We start from the raw sequence: 21,906 nt of genomic DNA on the forward strand, positions 1-21,906 counted from the left end.
ACAATTTCGTTTACTATACATCCAACTTCGATCCATTTTCAATCACTGAATAACAAAATTAACTTTAAGATAATGTGTATATTTTCTAACATATATAGATCCTTAACCATAAACAAGAATATAAGGCATCAAACATTTTCATTCAAAGTTTATCTCATGTAAATGCAACAACATGATCCAATAAGGTCCTTATCACTCCAACCTAACCCATTCTTGAATGTCCTATCTTACTAATAACTACTTGTAAAGTTTGGTTCTAAAGAAAATCCGGCAGCATTTCCCTATAGTTCTCCAAGCACACAATGTAGATAATCGGCTATCTACATATGTACCCAGAGAACAATCGGGAAATAGTGAGCCATGATCTTCTCAGACCCAAAAACAGTTCAAGTAGTTATCACCTAAATGAGATAGAACATTCAAGAACAGTCCCAAACCGGGGACTATTCAAGACTTACTCCTAATGAGTAAGCCCTGAACGGGTATCTAAGCCAATGATGCAAGTATTATTGCAATTCCAATCAATTATATCACAATTAAAAATCTCATACAATTCACAATCATTATACCGAACAGAACAAATAATTTAATATTGCAAAGAATGGTTCAGATATATATACCACAAGTGAAGACAATCTCGTATGCGTACTACCGCCTTAATCGTTTGTCCACACCAGAACCTCGAGCAACTTGTGGAATTCACTTCCGCATAATTTAGAATCTGCCATAAAAAATTACATATATTAAACCAACATAGTTGATTCAACTTAATCTTCCATGTGAAATAAAAGTTGTTATTTGGCATTGCTTATTAGCCAATCATGGTATAAAACTTGAAGATCTGAAACGAGTGTTAAGCCATCCGCAGGTATTTAGATCTTATACTAATCCATGTCTTTCTTAGATATGATATTTGCGTCAATTTAAATCAAAAAAAATTGAATTTGTAGGCTCTTGCTCAATGTGAGAATACATTGACCAAGTTTGGATTAATTAGAGAATTTGGAGATGACAGTGCTGGTTCAGCACAAGTAAGTTTTTGCTATAGCTTGTTTAAGTTTTTTTTGTCCTTTTTCCTTACTCCTTTTATGTTGTTGTAATTATCAAATATACTATTTGTGATGATTGAGGAAAGTGTGAGACTAGTTCGATTAATGAGAAAAGTGTGAGAGCAACCCAACTGATAGAATTGGTCCGATAGTTTTTTGAAACTATTTTTTTAATTAAGGGTTGAACAAGGTGGTTGTTTAATGGATGGAATATTGATTTATAGTTTTTTAAACTTGATGACTGATTGAAGGTCACCTTAGCTAGGTCCACTAGATGGGAAGTACCTTTTTTGTCGCCTAAAGTATGTGAAACTTTCAGTCCAATGAATTAACAACCTTATAACAGCTGCAAAGCTAATGTTTTATTGCCATCAAAGTTAAATGCTGTAAAAATCATCAGCTCAAAGATGCAAACCAGCACCTCAAAGATGCAGCTGCAAACCAGTAGTATATTGCAAACCAGCAACTGTAAAAATCTACGGACTAAATGTACTAGCTGAAAACATTCAGGTGAATATATTAAAGCTTTAAATTGAGATGAGCCTCAATGAAAATTCAATGACTGAAATTATAAAAATTCAATTAAATCTGCCATATATTTTCTAATTAATGAACTAACACTAAACCTGAAATCAAACTAAGTCATTATTCAAGTTAAATGCTACATTCTATCTACCATGAAAAGATTGAACATAAAAAGAAGCAATCTTACCTTAGGTGAAATTGACTTCACAAATTCAACAATGTCAAGCCGAAATCGAACTTCAATTACTGTTGTTGTAATTTGCTAGAACTTCCTCGGGTTTTTTGGGGCGAAATTAAGCGATTTTTCCACTCGAAAATTTCAGTCATTGCTCGAATATTTTTGCCAGGATTTTTAATTGAATTTTTTGGGGTTTCTAGGGTTCGAATTCGTATGGTTTTGAGTAGATTTTTTGCTCGAAATGGGGGATTTTTGGTCGGAAACAATCAATTTTTCTGGGGTTTAAGGGTTCGAATTTCTTAGGGTTTTTGGTCTAAATTTTTGCTCGAAATTGCTCGGATTTGCTGCCGATTATGGGTCTTGAACTTGATTGCGATTTTGGATGTTGAATTTGCTGGGGAATTGCAGTTTTTAAGGCAAATTTGTTGGATTTCAGGGTCGAATTTGTGGGTGTTTTTCTGTAGAAATTCACTGGAAGCAACTCTTTTTTTTTTCTTTTTGTTTAGTGAAAGGTAAGCGTGAAAAGCTAAGGTCAAAAAAGCGCAGAATAACCTAAATGCAACAGATTTATTTGCGTCACTTAATTATAAAAATGCGACGCAAATAACAAAATCTATAATGCTAAAAATTTGTCATTTGCGTCGCTCATTTATTAAAAGAGTGACGCAATTTATTCACTCACTTATTTGCGTCGCTTGTCAATAAATGAGTGACGCAAATAAGGTTATTATATGCGTCGCTTCAATAAATAAGAGCGACACAAATGATAGAAAGCTGAAATACACTTGACTTTTGCGTCGCTTCTTCAATAACAAGCGACGCAAATAACTTTAAAGGATGGTAAAAATAAACATTTGTTTCGTTCTTTAGAATGAGTGACGCAAATATGGCGACGCAAATGTACATTTTTCTACTAGTGTGCACGAATATGAAGCACGCTATACGCCACTTGAGAAATTGTGCCTCGCCTTGGTGTAGGCCACAACCAATTTAAGACATTACATGCTCGTGCATACAGTCTTCGTAGTCTCCCGATTAGATCCACTCAAGTATCTGTTCGAGAAATCTACACTCAATGGGTGCATATCGAGATGGATAGTAAATTTATCCCAGTTTGATGTAAGGTTCATGCCATAAAAAGCTATCAAAGGATCTGTGGTGTCAGATTTTCTAGCAGACTTTCCGATAGAAGACTCGAAGCCAATACGCGACAATGAATTTCCAGATGAAGACTTAATGGTCACAGAAGATGATACTTGGACCTTGTACTTCGACGGAGCCTCAAACCAAAAGGGATGTGGCGTTGGAGTATTACTAGTATCACCTAAAGAAGAGCATGTTCCAATCTCCATAAAGCTTGATTTCGACGTTACCAACAACGCTGCTGAATACGAAGCATGCGTGGTAGGCCTTAAAACAGCTTTCACATTGGGAGTAAAAAAGTTACGGATATTCGAAGACTCTTCATTAATCATCAATCCAATCTCCAAAAGGTGGAAAGTAAGAAGCGAAAGTCTGGCTCCTTACCAAACCTATCTGGAAACCCTTACTAATCAGTTAGAGAAGGTAGAATACACATATCTACCCAGGGAAGAAAATCAATTTTCTGATGCCTTGGCCAGACTAGCCTCGATGGTTAGGATTCCTACAGAAATCGAGCAAATGCCTCTAACTATAGAAAAAAGGCACAAACCAACATATATTCAAGCTATAGAAGATGATGAAGTAATCCAGGACGAAGAAGAAGAAGAACCGTGGTATACAGATATACTCAATTATGTCACCAAAGGAGAATATCCTCCCCACGCTGACAAAAGTGAAAAAAGAGCATTAAGACTCTTGGCTTCCCAATATATACTCATAGACAACGAGCTGCATAAAAGGGTACCTAAGGGTCGAGCTCTCTTATGTGTAGGAAAAAAGGATGCCCAAAGAGCAATGAGGATAGTCCACGAAGGAATTTGTGGAACTCACGTAAATGGCAAAATGTTCGTGCAAAAGATAATGCGAGAAGGATACTATTGGACTATAATGAATAGGGATTGCCATCAATACATAAAAAGATGCCCTAAGTGCCAATTCTACGCTAATTTACAACACGTTCCTCCATCTTTGCTCTACACCTACACGTTGCCATGGCCGTTCTCTACATGGGGAATTGACATCATCGGCAAAATACTCCCCCAGGAACAGGAGGTCACGAATATATCCTAGTGGCAATCGATTACTTCACAAAGTGGGTCGAAGCACAATCATACGCTAAACTCACCGCAAAACATGTAGCTCTCTTTATCGATAGAAATATTATTTGTTGATACGGAGTCCCACATGAAGTGATAAATGACAATGGAACTTACTTTCAAGCCGAATTTAAAGAATTGGTACAAAAATATGGCATTCAACATCATCATTCTTCCCCCTATACACCTCAGGCAAATGGAGCAGTCGAAGCAGCTAATAAAAATCTAAAGACTATCATCGAGAAAATGACGGAAAATTACAAGGATTGGCCTGACAAACTTCACTTCGCATTGTGGGGTTATCGCACGTCAATTCGCACATCAATAGTAAATACGCCATTTTCCTTGCTTTATGGAATGGATGTCGTACAACCTGTCGAACTAGAGATTACATCTCTACGCATCGCATTAGAAAGCAAACTCGATGAAGTTGAATGGACTAGGGCAAGATATAAAGAGCTAATTCTACTTGATGAAAAACGACTAGAAGCTCTACATCATACTCAATGTTACCAAACTCGTATGGCTAGGCATTTTAATAAGAAGGTCAAGACACGAAACATCAAAGTAGGAGACTTGGTGTTAAAATCATTAAGGAAAAATGTTTTAGATCCAAGGGGAAAATTCAGACCTAATTGGTCTGGACCCTACATTGTTAAAACAATCATGTCAGGAGGTGCAGCAAAATTAACTGACATGGATGGCAATGAGTTCTCGAACATAACAAATCTTGACCAACTTAAGAAATACTACCCATAATTACTTGAGTAGAATATTCAAGAGAGCTACGTGTGGCCTGATTCTATAAGAAAGGATACGTAGGAAACCCTTTATGGGTGCGACCACTTTATTCTTTTCAAATCTCGCATCCTAGATCTAATAAAAAATTCAATAGAAGATCGACGAAATATCGGCGTCACGAAAAAAATTTTGGCGCCAATCGATGAACATTAGCGCCAGACGACAGCCTCCGTCGCCTGACGCCAGACTGCCGTAGCTGGCGCCAGTCAAAGAACAGTAGCGCCAATTTACTGTAAAATGTTTGGGAATATTTCGGTGTTTTCCGGAAAATTTTCGACTTCCGTAATCGAAAAAATTTCTGAAAAATTAATTATTCGGATTTAATTGCTTTAATAAATTAAATTTAAAGTAGATAATTTAATTAAAAAGCTGGAATTTCATTAAAAGAATAAATTACATTAATGATGGAATTTAAATAAAGCTTTACTGAATTAACTTTGAATTTTAAAAAAAAAAAACAAAAAAGTCTAATAATTGAAAATTAAGCAATGCTCTTAATCTTTTTTCTCCTTCTTAGCCCTTTTCCAATTCTTGTCTGCGTCTTCTTCCTCATCCATAACCTTAGCTATTAGGCATCCTTTAGAGGACCTACATTCAATCTTTGAATAAATAGTTTATCCCTTAGCTAGGACCCCATGCTTCTTTTCTACCCAAGCTTTCTTTTTTGTGGTGTCAGCTTTCCTTTTTCCTTTATCTTTCGTAGTACTCTTCTTCTTAGGCATTATAGGTGTTTTGAACTCATTTCTTTCACCCAAGCGTTCCTTAACAGGAATAACTTTGTCACCTAGACGACTCTTCACATCAGTTTTACTCTGATTTTTCTTCACATCCTTTGAGGGTTTCTTCGGAAGCCACTTTTTCACATCATTGGGCAAAGAAGGAGGAACCTTTTGGGTAATTACTTCCCATAAAGGTCTAGCGCTCCAATAAGCATCAAATTTGTCTACTTCCTAAGAGACAGGGAACTTGTAGGGACGACGAAGATCACCGGAAGGAATAGTCTGAAGTAGGTCGTACTATCTCTTTACCCTGCAGGGATAAAAAAAAGTCATTCGGGACAAGCTTGGAAGACGGCAGAAAGGCTGCTTGTTGACACCAACCATCTTTTCTATTTTTCACCAAGGGATGACCCACTTGAGGGCAAATTTACAAGACTCGAAGACCTTCTTCCATTCGTGGCGCCCCATCTTATAGAAGCGTTTCTTCCTTCTCACAAAGTAATTTGGAGTATACTTCTCAATGTTGTCCGGAGGGTTAATTAATTTCAGTCTTTCCATTAGCCACATCTGTAAAAATTGCAATGCAAATAAATTATTATTACTATACAAAAATATATTTTTGATTTCTATAATTAAAAATATTATTTTTCTACCTGTAATAAAATTAGAGAGCCCCGAAAAGGTGCTTTTGGCTTCTTTTTTAATTCATCAAGGCTAAGCATAGTCTCTCCAACTATTAAGGGCATTGGATTTCTCCCTGAATCAATCTGTTCTAAAACAGTGGATATAATTGACTAGCCCTCATTATTTTTACCACTAGTGAGAAATAATTGATTGAGCATGCAAAAGAGAAAAGCCCTTCTTCTAAAAACATGGAAAGATTCAGAATAAGGTCTATCAAAATAATGGCAAGCAAATTCTTTCAAATTAACTATGCTACCATCTACTATTTTTGATAGATCTTTGTCTTTTAAATTAAAGAAGCGTTCAAAATCCTTATAATAATATTCGTTTATTCTAGGGATTACTACAAGATCTAGTGCAGGGAAGCCTAAAATAGCACCGAATTCTTCCGGCAAAGGGCTAATTTCATCATACCCTATTCTAAAGCAATGAGTATCTACATCCCACTATTCTACAGTGGTATGAATAAAATCTAAATCAAGATCTACCCCTTTGACACCATAAATACCCCCCAAGTGAAACACATCTAACTCTTTTCTCTCCTTGGCATTAAGAGACCGACACTATTCATGAGTGTAGTTGGTAAAACTTTTGGAGACTAGAGACATGTTATTTTTTATTGCTAAGAAAAAAAAAATTTGCTGAAATTATGAAGAGAATCGGCTGGGCTGGGGGCTATTTATACACAAAATCGGCGCAGTTTTAATCCAGGAAGGATTCGGAGTCAGCGCTCATTAGCGCCAGACGCCAAATATTGGCGCCTGACGCCAGAGCCTGGCACCAAACGCTAAGTGTAGCGCCTGGCGCTACACCAAAACGCATGGCGCCAGCTGGCGCTAATGTATCTTATCGTACGAGCTTTCCAAAAAACTGCGTTTTGACCTGATTCAAGTCTGCCAATGATTTTACGGTTTCCTTATTCTTCTTTTATATCTTTTTCTAAAAATTCATTTATTCCTTCCTCTTAATTAACATAACTATTATATTAATTTTCGAATTTTTATTTAGACTAACTTCCAAGTCTTTATAAATCCAATATTTTTTGACTTTTATTTTTCATTTTTTATTTTTTGGGGGAAACAGTCGGATACCCTCCATCAATAATAAAAATGACGGGATTTTTGCACAAAATTATTTTTTCACATTCCTTTGCACGCATGCACATAACAATAAATAAACAATAAAAAAAACCACGATAAATGATGAATAAACTCATAATAGTATGTATAAACAAACATGTCTAAATAATGAGTCTAATTAAAGGCAAAGTTCTATACAAAGTCAAAATGAAATAATAAAAAGCATAGGAACAAACTACGGCGCTAAGGTACGTACACCCATCATCTCATAAAACTGCGTCATACGAGGAGTAACCTCTCCACCAGCTCCAGCGCCAGCTTCGGTCTCCTCGGGAGGTGGAAAGCTCAACACAGGACCCGTCCACCCAAGATCAATCTGAGGCTAAGGCTGCGAAGGCTGCTGCGATAACGAGCCGACCTCATACATCCCACAACCTCTAAGAACCGAGGTAGCCTCTCCCTGGCCTACCGGCGCAGCATGTGCACCCTCAGATGAAGAGCCCGAGCCCTCTACCGCCTCGGTACGGGCAGCCTCAGAATGACCGCCCCGACCACCCGAACCAGTGCGGTGACGTCTCGAGCTAGACCTCGCCGGATCCCTCCGCACCTCAGGTCTCGTGCGGGTACGGGAAGGAATGGGCTGACCCTGCAAAAGAAACTAAGATCAGAAACATGCAAAGTAGAAGCAGTAATGCAAAAACATAAGAAGGGAAGCTACCTCCTGAACGGCGTCGTCTCGACGACATGTAGCCACGTTCCTCATCCGGACGAGCTGGCTACGGAAGGCATCTATGCATCGTGCCATCGCCGAAACCACCTCGCGTGAGAACTTTCAAAGAAATAAGTCAGTAAACATGCATAACATATATGGACAAAAGTTGCAAATGAATAAGCGTACCCGAGTCTAGTGACGAGGAATCAACCGCTCCACAAAGCGCTCGCCCTCGGGAGCCGGAGGAATCATCTCCTCAATCGGCCCATATGTCCCCTGATAGTGGATGGACATACGGGGTGGCACGAACTCAGAAGGATCACCCTGACAAAGCAAAACAAAAACAGTGAAGCATCACTTTAGGGCTACTTAATGAAAGGTAAAAGCGGAAAATCATACCGCCACATCCTCAGCAAGTACAGGAACTGGAGCTAACAACAGCAGCAGCTCCTCCTCAAAGCACCGCCCAGGGATCGTGTTAGATCGCCAAGGGGTACCAGCTCCCTCTGACATGCTCACCAACCTCGCGGCATTAAACATGTGACGCGGAGGAGGAGCAAGAACGACAAAGCTATCTGAGGATTGCTGAATAGCAACCCTCTCCCCAAGATATGCGACCGCCCCATAGGTCCCCATGAAATAGCAACGCTCAGCAGAATACTGCGCGGCTAGCCTAGGGACTGCCAAGTCGACCCACGGTCGGTACAGCACATCACGCTCCTGCAAAGAACACCTATCAGATAAGAATCTATCGAAGGCATCGCAAAATGTTCAAATAAGTAAAGCACCATAACGAGATGATCCAATCTCGGACATAGGCGGTGGACATCCCCACACGGCGGCTTCCCCAGGAAGCACTAACTGGAAGCCTGCGCGGCGACGGTCTCGCCGGCGCAGCTGAGGGGAAAGTACTCGTAGAACCAGATCTACAAAAGGAAAAAATTATCAGCGAGTGCTAACTAAAGCTTAGAGTTAAACTTTACAGGAAATACAGTATACCTATACGACCCTCCAAAAACCGAAAAGAGCAACGTTCCCCGTGAAGGACCGATGTCGACACGAGTCCCGCAACGCTCGGATGAAATCAGCATAGGCCAAGCTAGCCCAGTCGTAAGTCCCGATCCGGTGTAGATCACGTACAACATGAAGGTAGTAAAGCAGTGCTCTACTACCCTTGTCAAGGGAGAACGTCCCTAACAGCAAGATAAGTGCAAAAATGCGCACCCGCTGCTCTCGGGTAGTCGCCCTATCATCAAAAGTCGCTGCTAGAGTCGAGCGGCGAATCCCCCTAGCACTGAACTGAGTCGACTCTACCTCAGCTCGAGCCCGAACATCAATCGGACCCAACAGCTCATCGACCTCGGGAGAAAAGACACTGATCTCGCTATCGAACGGCAGCGCCACAGAGCTAAACTCCAGTCCCTTAATGAGAATGAAGTCGGTCGGAGTGACCATCATCTCACCCCAAGGGAAGTGGAAAGTGTTGGTGGTGTCCCAAAAGAACTCCACCAGAGCACGGACTACATGGTGACCCCTGCTGGAGGCAATCATGGCCTCTGAGGTCTCAAACAGTGCATTCAGTCCGCAAGACTCCCATAGAAGTCTCGTCTCGTCGTCTTTGGCGATGTACATCTTGTGCAGGTCGCCCAAACCGTCACAACCAGAACCGTGACAACGTGTCCTCCCAACTGTGACGCCCCGTCTCACCCTCTCAGAGATATGATGGATGGGAGAGAAGTACAAGGTCCGCTCATCCCACTCAGGGAGCCGGCCGAGCAAAGTGGACGGATCAGCGTCGTCCTCTACAGGCTCATGCTCCCGTCGAACGTCTCGGGACCGTGAACCAGAGCCTCGCTGTCTAGCCATGATACATTATGCAGAATCATTATATATTAAGGTTCTATGGTATCTAAGGTTCTCCTAGCCGCATGATACTATGTTTGCAAAAAACAGAGTACGTAGTACTAAAACAGAGCACAAATTCAAATTGAGCATACACGGCATTTTTCAAGCAATCAAACAATTTCTTGCAATACTATAGTAATTATTATGACAAATTGGACAAGAATTGCTAGCAAAAACATCAAGAACAAGGCACATTGTCTTCCCGACCTTAAGAGGTTCAACAATGGTGATTTGTTCGTTTCTTCACCAAATTGAGTCAAACAAGTCTCAAATTACTCCCAAATCAATATATAAACATAATCAAGCAATTTCATGGCATAAAATTTGATAAACAAAGGGAATTAAGCAATTCTAATTTTGAATTTTCAAGAAATTCGTGAACAAATGCATGCAAAATTCGTTAAAACCGGAGTGAGTTTGAAGGAAACTTACATAGATCGGGAAAATGGATGGAATAAGCTTTGATTTGTAACAAATTTGAGCGAATTTGGTTGAGAAATGAGCAAGAACGAGTGAAATGAAGTTCTGAGCGAATTCTCGAGCAAGAAACGAGCAGCAACAGCGGAAATGAAGAAGAGAAGGGTATTTAAGGAAAACCCGACTCTAGCGTCAAGCGTCAAACCTTGGCTTAGCGCCTGGCGCTAGTACCAGCGTCTGACGCTACAGCCAAATAGCGGCGCTAGCGTTATTTCAACGGCGTCAGATTTCTCATCCACTCAGCACGGTTGTTCCAACCTTGTGCAATATGTTTTGGGTTTCTTTGTATACCAGTTAGCCCCTCTAAGAAATTTGACACGATTTTTTAGTAATCGGCTTGATTACAATTACATAAAGTGATCGACCTAATGAAAGATCGTCTCACTTAGCTTAAAGCGCCTAAGCATTGGCTCACCACAAAAGGCACTAATATACTGGTTCATTCAGAAAAGGCACCGACATACTGGTTCATAATTCAGCAGAAGGCACCAACATACAGGTTCACAAGCAGCAAAAGCGCCGACGTACAGGCATAGCGGAAACAAAGTTCTAGCGAGCTTTTTAGAGATCGACAAGCGTAGGTCTTCAATAATTTTCTTTGAAATATTATCGCAACAAATGAGGATAGCTTCAAGCGAGGATATCTTCGGCAGCGTTCCCTAGCTTGCGGAGAGTTGTCACAAACAACCGAAGGTCGTTTCAAGCGAAGCAATCTTTGATGGGGTTCTCTAGCTTGCAGAAGTCTATCATGGCGGAATTGGAGGCAGCTACAGGCGTGGCAGTCTTCAGGCGACATTCTCTATCTTGTAAGAGGTCGTCAAAAGTACAGAAATACAAGGATACAGTAGCAAATCAGTTACCTTCAGAGACGTATGCTCGACGGTGCAAGATACATGTTTCTTAACTCTTTTATCTGTTTAACTAACGCTAGTTTGCAGGTATCGGCGTTACAAGAGTGATTTAGGATCGCAGAACGTTCTGAATCATTCTCCGTCCCTATCGATACTTTGACATTTGTTTTCGAAACCTGTGTTTCTCAAAACTCAGTCAAAGTGGGGGCTTCTGTAGACACCCATTTGTGTCTCCCCAAAACCAACCCCGGTGATGAGTACCTTTCACATCGAATCATAATCGAATGAAGTGAAAGTGTGGAAAGTCTAGTGTTGCGGATAGTTTTAATTTCTTTTCTCTTCTCTTTGTTTTTGAAAATCTATTTTAAGAAAACAGCCAATCCAGTTTGGTTGGTCAATGATATGGGTCTAATAGTAGTGTACTTGGATATGACTTGAAAAGAGCTCTCCAACGATATATTATAAGCCCAATTCCGATGAATATTGAGGAAGTTATGGCCAAATTACTAAACTAGGCCCGAGCCTTATGTGCGGCCCAATGATCTAGGGGAGGGCCTAATATGGATTTATCATTCCTAATGCAATTAGGAATGGTTTTAGTCTTCTAGATTCTTCTAGAAGGTTCTTTTTATTCTTAATTCAATTAGCATTGATAAATTGACTTTTGTTGACTTTTTAGAGTTTTAATCAGAATAAAAGAATGTTTTTGAGGAAAATACGATTTTATCCTCCTAGATGGTTAATTTCTATCTGATTTTAGAAAACGCGTTAGAAAGCTAATTAGTGCAAAACGTCAGTTATTAGCGCCTAGCGCTAAGCCTAGCGTCTGGCGCTAATGTCAGCGTCCGGCGCTAACCTTGTTTTTGCGCGTCAGAACGCTGTTTCGATTTTCTATCTTTTTGGCTGATTTTCTCTATAAATAGCCTTCTAAAAACTCCGTTTTGAATCATCAGTTTTCACCAATTCTCATCTAGAATCATCAACTCTCTCTCTCTCTCTCTCTTTTCTAAACCTACTCTTTTTCATACAAAATTCCGCATTCACAAGACCTAGAGACACCTAGCCAAATTCGAAGTTGCCTTCGCCCTAGATGTGAAAGGTTTTAATTTCTGACGGTTTGGTCCCAAATCTCTCTTTTAATTATTTAATTGTTTGATTTTATTATTTTCCTTGAAGTTACTAACGTGTGTATTTTGTTATTAGAAAGAGGTACGAGGCATCCAAGTAAGTACTTTAAGGGTTTTTATTGATGTTATTATGTAGAAATCATGCTTAGATTGTTATTTCGATTCCTAGTATCATGTCTAGGGTAACTTTAATATCAAGTATGATTAAAAGTATGATGCTTCCTATGTTCTTCCTAATATTTATGATTGTTAGTATCATGTTAGGGTTAAAGCTTTGATTTTTATTGCTTAGTGACATGCTAGGGTTTGTTATTAATCTCGTTAGTATCATGCCTAGGATCTTGCTATTATGATTTATCATGATTATTGTTATAATTATTATTTTATTTAAGATTTCGTTGCTTGATATTTATTATTTATTGCTTGATCACACCTTTTATGCATGTTTAAAGGGAATTGAACTTGTAATCACGCTTAATAAGATAATTAATAATCTTGTTTAGGGTTAATTTGATTATAATTCAAGTGATCACCAATAATAGATTTGTTTGTGCATTAATATTCAATCAACATAGATAAACAGGTTTAGGGTTAATCTTATTGATTGCATGTTAGTTAGAAAGCGCACATGAATACGATCAGAATAAAGTAGAGGCATATTATTAGGGCAGGTTCAATCTCTTTTAGGTTGGATTTGTACCTTCATCCTCGACCTACCAGTCATGGTTCAAGACCTATTGGAGTTCACGATCACTTGGATCGTTAAGGGGTGTAACCTTCACCCTATGAACGGTTTACAAGTTCCCAAAACTTGTTGGCGACTCTTTTGCTCTATCTTCTTTCCCTTTGGATGCCACCGTACTTTAGTGTATGATCATAGTGGGGTCAAGCTAGGGGTAATGATTTAAATATTCCCTACAGTTAGTAACTTCAAGGAAAATAATAAACAAACAATTAAATCAAAAAATTGAAAGAGAGATTTGGGACCATACCCTCGGAAATTAAAACCTTTCACGTCAAGGGCGAAGGCAACTTCGAACAATGCTAGGCGTTTCTAGATCTTGTGAATGCGAAATTTTGTAGAGAAAGCTTGAGAGAGAGAAGAGATTCTTGAAAACTAGAGAGAATAAGAAAACTAATTGTTGTTGATGATAATTGATGATGGAAAACGGAGGTTTTAGGAGGCTATTTATAGAGAAAATCAGTCGGATGGATAGAAAAACGAATCAGAGTTTCGAAGAGAATAAAACAGCTTAGCGCCAGATGCTGGACATTAGCGCCAGACGCCAAGCCTTAGCGCCAGGCGCTAATCCTGTCGTCGGGCGCTAGAAACCAGCTTCACGTGCTTTCTTAATTTTGATAAAATTTAGCCGTACAGAAGGGCAAAATCGTATTTTCCTTAAAAACACTTCTTTTATTCTGATTAAAACTCTAAAAAGTCAACCAAAGTCAATTTATCAATGCTAATTAAATTAGGAATGAAAATAACCTTCTAGAAGAATCTATAAGACTATAATCAATTCTAATTGCATTAGGATTGACAAATAAATATTAGGCCCTCCTCTAGATCATTGGGCCACATATAATGATCAAACCGGGTCCAGTTTAGTAATTTGGCCATAACTTCCTCATTATTCATCGAAATTAGGCTTATAATATATTGTTGGAAAGCTCTTTTTGAACCCGACCCAACTACACTATTATTAGACCCCTGCCATGGTCCAATCCAAACTGGATTGGCTGTTTTCTTAAAAATAGGTTTTCAAAAACAGAGAGACATAAAAGAAATAAAATTAGCCGCAACACTAGACTTTCCACACTTTTACTTCATCCGATTATGATTCGACGTGAAAGGTACTCATCACTGGGTTTGGTTTTGGGAAGACACAAATAGGTGTCTACACCTTGCTAACTCCAAGGCAATGAACCTAGTCGGTGTTCGAGTTGTGGGTGGATCATCGTTGGAGGCCTCCTTATTTTCGAGGCTAGCTTTCAAGTAAGAGCTCTAGTGATCGGGCGAAGCACGCTTCAAAGCTAATCTTATTATCTTAATCTTGTCATTAATTTAATTATGTTTATGGTTTTATTTTTTGCGAGTGCGGTATTGTTTTTGGGTTTAATTCCGCGGTGAGTCGGACTCACCAAACCCCAACAGTCATTAACATATATCTTCTAGTATATCCTCAACATTCTTTAATTAGTTATTATAGTAGATCATACAGAGTATTAATTAATTGTTTAGCTTTATGTTCCTTTTTTGTATAATGATTTTCAGGATCAAATAACAATTATATAGCGTACCATAAGCCATTACTTGTAAAAGGACGGTAATATTTTAGCATAAGAGTTTGAATGACATCAAAATTCCAAACCTATTGTTTTACTATCGATTGATAAAATATACCTTAAAAAAGGAAAAAAATAAAACTCTACGGTCATAACATGTTACCGACTTACGGGTTATAAACGGTTTGGTTATAACCTGTTATGGGTTGTAAACGGTTCGATCTAACTTATTACAAGTTATAAATGGTTCGGTCCTAACCATTTACAGGTTGTAAACAATTTAGGTTTAAACGGTTTTGATTTACAATGGGTCGGGATGCTATCGGGTTCGAAAGTACTCGGTTTGGGTTGTACTCGATTTCGGGTTGTATCAATTCTGCTTGATAAAGGGTATGGTTCATTAACAGTTCTCAAACATTCAGTTCAGTTCAGTTCCAGGTTTTAAAAAATCGAGTCGGGTCGGTTTACGATTTTAAAATAACAGGTTTTTACGGTTTGGTTCCTTTTCGGAATAGTTCGGATTCACCAGTTCGGGTCGGTTTTTGACAGCTCTACCTCTATTTCACCAAAATAAAAATAACAGGAATTTCACCAAATGCCCCTGTAGGCGTCGTTTGAAGTGCGCCTACATTAAAGCATGTGTGAATATGCTTGGCATTCATAGGAAGTGGGAATTGACATGTACGATTAGGAACAAGGAAAATAGAGAGCCGCCAACAAGTTTTTAAGGAACTTATAAACTGTTCACGAATTATTATAAGGCAACCACGATAAAGGGACAATAATAGGCAACAACGATTGACCAGTGAAGGTTACACCCCATTCATAATCCATGAGATTACTAACTCCATATGGTTCGGAACCATGAAAGGAGGATCGGGGATGATGGTACGAAGTGAGTCATGGAGTCACATTCGCCCGTATTGGCCTCTACTCGATTCTTATTGTGAAAAGTGATTCTTGCGATCTTAAAGGCAGGCAAACAAAGATTCAATTGCTCTAAACTAACATTAGGCTAAATATATTGAATATTAATGCAACACATAATTCTAAAATATTGTGATCAGATTAAACAACAAGATCAAAAAGGAACCTAAACCAGTCGTCCAAATTATCTTATTAGTCGTGATTTTCAATTACATATTCCCTCTAACATGCAATATAGTGATCATAAAAAATATAAGAATAAACATTAATTTTGGAAACAATTTAACAATAATAGCGTTAGTCAAATCAAATATAAATATACTTAATCATGATACTAGCAATATTAAAATAAAATGAGTAATTAAATCGATTAATTACTCACATTCCACGCTTTCCTTTAAATTGCTACATCATGAATAAATTGTTGGTAACTATAATATAAAATATAAATCAAATGAAAATTAAATTAAATAAAGATAGATTTGATTTGGTCCAAACTCTCAGTTATACCTTTCACGCCTTGGTTTAAGGACGGAACCTCGGGTCGAGTATGGACTCCTTAAACTGCTTAAGGGAAGAATGGTGTAATTAAGAATATAGGTGTAATACCCGAATAATTTATGATTTTATATAATATATTTTATAAAAAAAAAAAGAGTATATTTTTATTTATTAAATAACTTTCTTAATCTCATCATTTTAATTTAGAGTTTGGAAAGTCTTAAACCCTATTATAATTATCTCATAATAGCATTATTAACCTTAATCCTTTTGACCGTTTGTTTCTCTATGTTGAAATAGCAAACCTTACTCTTTATAATCAAACAAGCCAAGTTATTCTCTTAATAAACCTTGAGCCTTTTGATTATTCTCATGATTCTTCCACCAAACTTTATCATGCATTTCCCCTGTAAGTATCCAAGCCTCACGTACTATGTCGGCATGAATCGCAAGTTAGGAGTCCAAAGTTAGTGCAATACTTTGCTATAATATTTGTTTAATTGTTTCCGGGAAGGTAATCACACGAAACTTTGGACATGTTTGATATTTTGTATTATTATGTGTGATATGATTTATTAATGGTACTCCTTGTATATATGATTAATTATTATGATATTGTATGATTTGATTTGATTTGAATATCATATTATTTTTGTTGTATATATTGATTGTACAATTATTTCTAGGGTTTTAATGTTGTTTCTATAGGGAGTATTGTTTTATCGAGGTTTTAGAGTTATTAATGCAGAATATTATTTTTGGGTTGTGAGTTGATTATATTTGGGTATTAGTTTTATTGCCCTAAGAGTTGAGATATTTATGAATCGAATTGTTATGTTATTTGGGAACCGTGCCATTGTTGAGATATTATAAATTAATTTGTGAATTATTATTTTATCAATGTATGAGATCAAAAGGTTGAGAATTATTATTTTGTTCTTGGTTTGAGGCTCGGCGTTATAAACCTTAGTCCTTGGCATGTTGGTAAGGAGATGATAATAATGAGTTAAGAATGAGGTACAATCTTTATTTATATTTATTTTTCTATGGTCCCCTATAGTGGGAATTGTCCCGTATGTGGTCTAGTTCAAGGTGTTTTCTGGTTATTGGGAGTATTCAAGTTTTTATACTTGTTGGTTTTATTCGAATTACCCATGTCCAAGGCTAGGTATAGAGCAACGAGCATGGCACACTTATGGGTTATATGAGTTAATTGAGTAAAGGTTTGTATAATTATTCGAGGTTGAGTTGTTAAAGGTTATTTTCAGAGTACAGGGTGTAATGTAGTTCTAAACTACATTGTTTAAGTGAGATATTAATGTTGATTATCCTATTATACTTTGTATTATGATATGTGGTGATTACTCATCTTTTGTTGACGTGTGTGTTGTTTTATTGTGCTATTTGTGTTTGCGGCCATGTCTTTTTCTTATGGTGGCCCTGCGACGATCTATTTTGGAATTTGTCCTTAATGGTGAGCAGTCAAGTTGTTTAAGCAGGTTGATCAAGTGATCGTAGCTAAAGGAGATCAAGTGATCGATTAGTTTGCTATAACAAGTTTGTAAAGTTGTATAAATAGCTCACCTAGATTTATTGAGTTATACAGTTGGGATTTTGTAAGCCTTAACACTTGACAGGTTGTTGAGTGTGGCGGTGATACCTCCGATTTAGGTGTATGCTTCCGCAATTTTATTAAAGGTTGTCTAATTTTTCTTTATTTATTGTTTATTATTAGCTAGTAAATCGGGGGTGTTACAATAGGTTTAAGGCTTAGAATATGAGAGGAAGAGAGAAGAGAATGATTTTTGGTGTAAAAGAGAAGAAGGGAAAATGATTTGGTGCCCCGAACTGTAGAAAGGAGGGGGTATTTATAGGGAAAATGAGTTGAGGGAACACACAAAACCCTAAAAAGATAAAAACCCTAAAAAGCACTGCCGCGACACGGCAAACTATGCCGTGACACAGGGAAAAAAAGTGTGACGCTGTGAATTAGCAGCCCTAAAATGATAAAACGCGTTTTAGGTTTTACATGGAGAAAACCCGAGAAATTCCCGTGTCACTCCATATGCACCGTGACACGGCAAAATATGGAGTGACGCGGCAAAATATGGAGTGACGAGGGACATTTAAGTTTTTTGCGTCCAAGTTCATAAGCGCGTGAGAAAAGGAATGCGGAAGAAACACGGGAAAGCTCCGTGACACGTGAAGAATACCGTGTCACGGTACCAGGCGTCGCGCCACGTCATCAGGCGCCGTGACACGGTAGTTTTGCTTAATGCGAGGAAATTCCAGTTTTTAAAATTATGATAACTTTTGATCCGTAATTCAGAATAAGGCATATAATATATCATTGGAAAGTTTATCAAGTCTATTTTCCAACCCAATTAGAAACAAGTCAAATTTTTGTAGAATTTAAGATATTACCGTTTTAGTAGAAGGGTGTCGGTTTTGGGTTGAGTTTAGTATTTTGCTCATATCTTCTTCACTTTAAATCGGAATTGGGCTTATGATATATTGTTGGAAAGCTTATTAAAAGTCCTATCTAACCAAATAATAATTGGATCAAAATTATAAGACCAAAAAATCAGTTTATCTCGGTTTTGCGATGTGGACACGAAAAGTGGAAAATAAGTTATGGTGTAGGGAAATGAGCTAAGAAATGGATTGGTTTATGAAATGTATTGTATGGAAACATGAATTTAAGCACTCTAAATATTAAATACTCAACCCGACCAATAATTGCGGTGAAAGGTTGTTCATCATCGGGTTTGGTTTTGGGGAGACATTTTAGGTGTCTACAGCCCCCGAGTTATTTTTTTATTCAACAAATACCCATCAAAACTTTTAAATTCACCATATACCCCTGAATTTTAATAGAAATGTCACCACATGCCCAAATGACTAACGGACATGAAACTTCGTTAGCCATTAGGGTTAAGTATGCTACGTGGCATCATCTTATTGGTTGTCTTTTCAATAAATAAGATTTTAAGATATTTATTAATTTTTTTTTTTTAAAAAAAAAAGCCAACCCCACCCCTCCACAACCCAGCCGCAACAACCAGCCTACTACCACCGCCACCACCCAAGTCTTAGCAGCTTGTCCCCACTGCGCCGGCGACCCAACCTTGAACCACCGCGTCGATGACCATCCCAGCCAGCCCATGCGGCGACGCAACCCAACCACCCTTCCACGATTCGCTAAACTCCCTTTTACCCTCGAAAATTCCTCTCCTTCCCACCAATGTCGTCCAAACCCCTCCCCCCTTCGGCGATATCGCCCCTCCCTATGCCGGCGAGCCCAAATCCCCCTCCCCCTTCCATCTCCAACCCATGAACCCCCAAATCGAATCCCAAAATCAAAAACCCCAAATAAATAACCCCTAAAATTGAAACCTAGGGTTTCGATTTTGGGGTTTTAATGTTCGAGGTGGTGGTTTTCGACTTAGGTTGGCAGCAACGGCATGGGGGAAGGGATTGGGCTACCGGCAAAGGGGTTTGGGTATGGTTGCCGGATTTTCGGTGAGGGGTTTTGCGATTCAAAGCAAGGAGGGAAAACGATGCGGTGGTTCGGGGAATGAGCGAGCACCAGCGCGGGGTTGGTGGAAGGGGCGACGCTGGTGTAGTGGGGAGGCTGGCGGGTGGCGGTTGTAGGGAAGTGTTCGGGCTTGGGGTTCGCCGGCAGAAGGTGGCAGGTTGGGGTGAAAGTTTTTTTGTTTTTTTTGAAAATTTTATTAAGTTTTTTAATTGTAATATTTAGTTAAATAATTTTTTAGAAAAAACCAATCAGATCCAACCACATGGTGTATTTAACCCTAATGACTAACGGAGTTTAACGTCCGTTAGTCATTTGGGCATGTGGTGACATTTTTATTAAATTAAGGGGTATATGGTGAATTTAAAAGTTTTGATGGGTATTTGGTGAATAAAAAAATAACTCATGGACATTTGGTGAAATTTCCGTAAAAATAAATAAATATCAATCACCTCCTTTCAGTGTTGGTCTAATTTTTGACCAAGCAAATCGAATTTGATCTATAGGCTTAGCTAATCTAGCCAATAGGATTTAAAAGTTTGCTCCACAAGTCTTAAAGTCGCATGACAAATACTATAACATTATTTTTCAATAAATAACTCATTGTAATACCTTACTATATAACTAAAATGTTTGACTAATATTAAATTAAGCACCTCCTCTGAAAAATTATATACGAAAGTCATGCATATATAAGGACCATCATAACAATTAAAGAGTACTAGAAAACATAGATATAAACATCGAAAGCATATCAAAGAAGGTAACTTGGAGTATATATGAAAACAATATAAAATTAGGCAGAAAATGGGAGAAAAATGAAAGTCTACTCAGAAACGTGGGTTGCTGTAAAAAGGAGAAGCAGAAAGCCATTTTCTTTAATTTCAAGGTAGTGTTTTTTTTTTTTTTTTTTTTTTTTTTTTTTTTGTATTTTAAAGAGAAAGAATTGGTGGTAGGAATACAGGATTAATTACTAAGAGATGGCAAGAGTTACATACTTCATATATGCAAATAGGTTGTACGGAGTATCTTGTTCTAATCCTAAAAAAAGTTTTGAAATTATTTTTCCTAAAGTTATGTTTTAGCCTTTTAGGATCATAATTATAGGAAGATGTGTGGTTATTAACTATTTATATGGCCCAATTTGGGCTATTGGAGATTTATTCCATCAGGTTTAGCCGTTTAGGATCTTGAATTTGAAGTAGGTATTCCTTTTTCTTGGGGGGGGGGGGGGGGGGGGGGGGGGGGGGTGGGGCTGGGGCGGTTGGGTTGACTATGTGTATTACATACATTATTATCTGATTACTGGTTATTTTTATTAAGTGGAAAAACGTTCATAATTGGTAATGGTTTTTTTATTACAGAGAAATTACTAAAAGCAGCTAGTAACTTCCGATTTCAATAAAACAACGGGAGCTATATTCCCAATCTTACGTGTTCATGATCATAGGTGATTTTTTTTCCCCTTAAACTAGTTGCATTGAGTAAAATTTGTCTTAAGGTGCTGTTGACTAGCTCATAGATGATGAATTGACCAACTTAATCCGTGTGCTTTGGGGTTTAGGCTAGAACCGGCGGCCAACTCATGGTATTTACTTATACATTATAAATACCAATATATATACTTCGTATAAGCTAAGCGATTAAATATCTAATAAACTAATGTTTAATATATATCATAAACTTTTTTTCTATAAAATTTGTAATCTTGATATGACATTGAAAGGAACATGTAGGTTATTTAATCTTAAACTTACTTATTTATGTTCGGAATGATTCAATATTATTTCTTTGATCACATCACTTGATCATCTAAGTTTAACAACCAACTTTTACTTATACTTGTGTTTTTGACCGGATCGGAGTACACTTGAAATTTATTATCCAAGTGTATTATTTTTATAATATTATTGTAAGGTAATGCACATGTACGGATTAATTGTCCTACATGTATGACTATTGTTTATCAAAAGTTATTTGTATGTAAACATTAAAACACTACAAAAGTCTAGAATATCTGAATATGGTACACATATTTCTCTGTCCTATTTTGTTTGCAGTATTTTCATTTTTCAGGGTCTCATAGAAATATGTTTGACTACATAAAATTGTACTTAAATTTTAATTAAGTATGTATCATTATTAAAATGTACATGTAGATTTTCTGAAAATTAACTTTTATATCCTAAGAAATCAATGAAAATTTCAAATGATTATATTTGTCTTATTATAAATCAATGAGAATACATAGTAACATTGTTAAGGTTGATGTATTTTGAGTCCACGATAAAAAATAATAAAAAAAAAATA

This window comes from Chenopodium album, chromosome 4, assembly GCF_948465745.1.
Source record: "Chenopodium album chromosome 4, dcCheAlbu1.1, whole genome shotgun sequence".
In the NCBI taxonomy this organism is placed as follows: Eukaryota; Viridiplantae; Streptophyta; class Magnoliopsida; order Caryophyllales; family Amaranthaceae; genus Chenopodium; species Chenopodium album.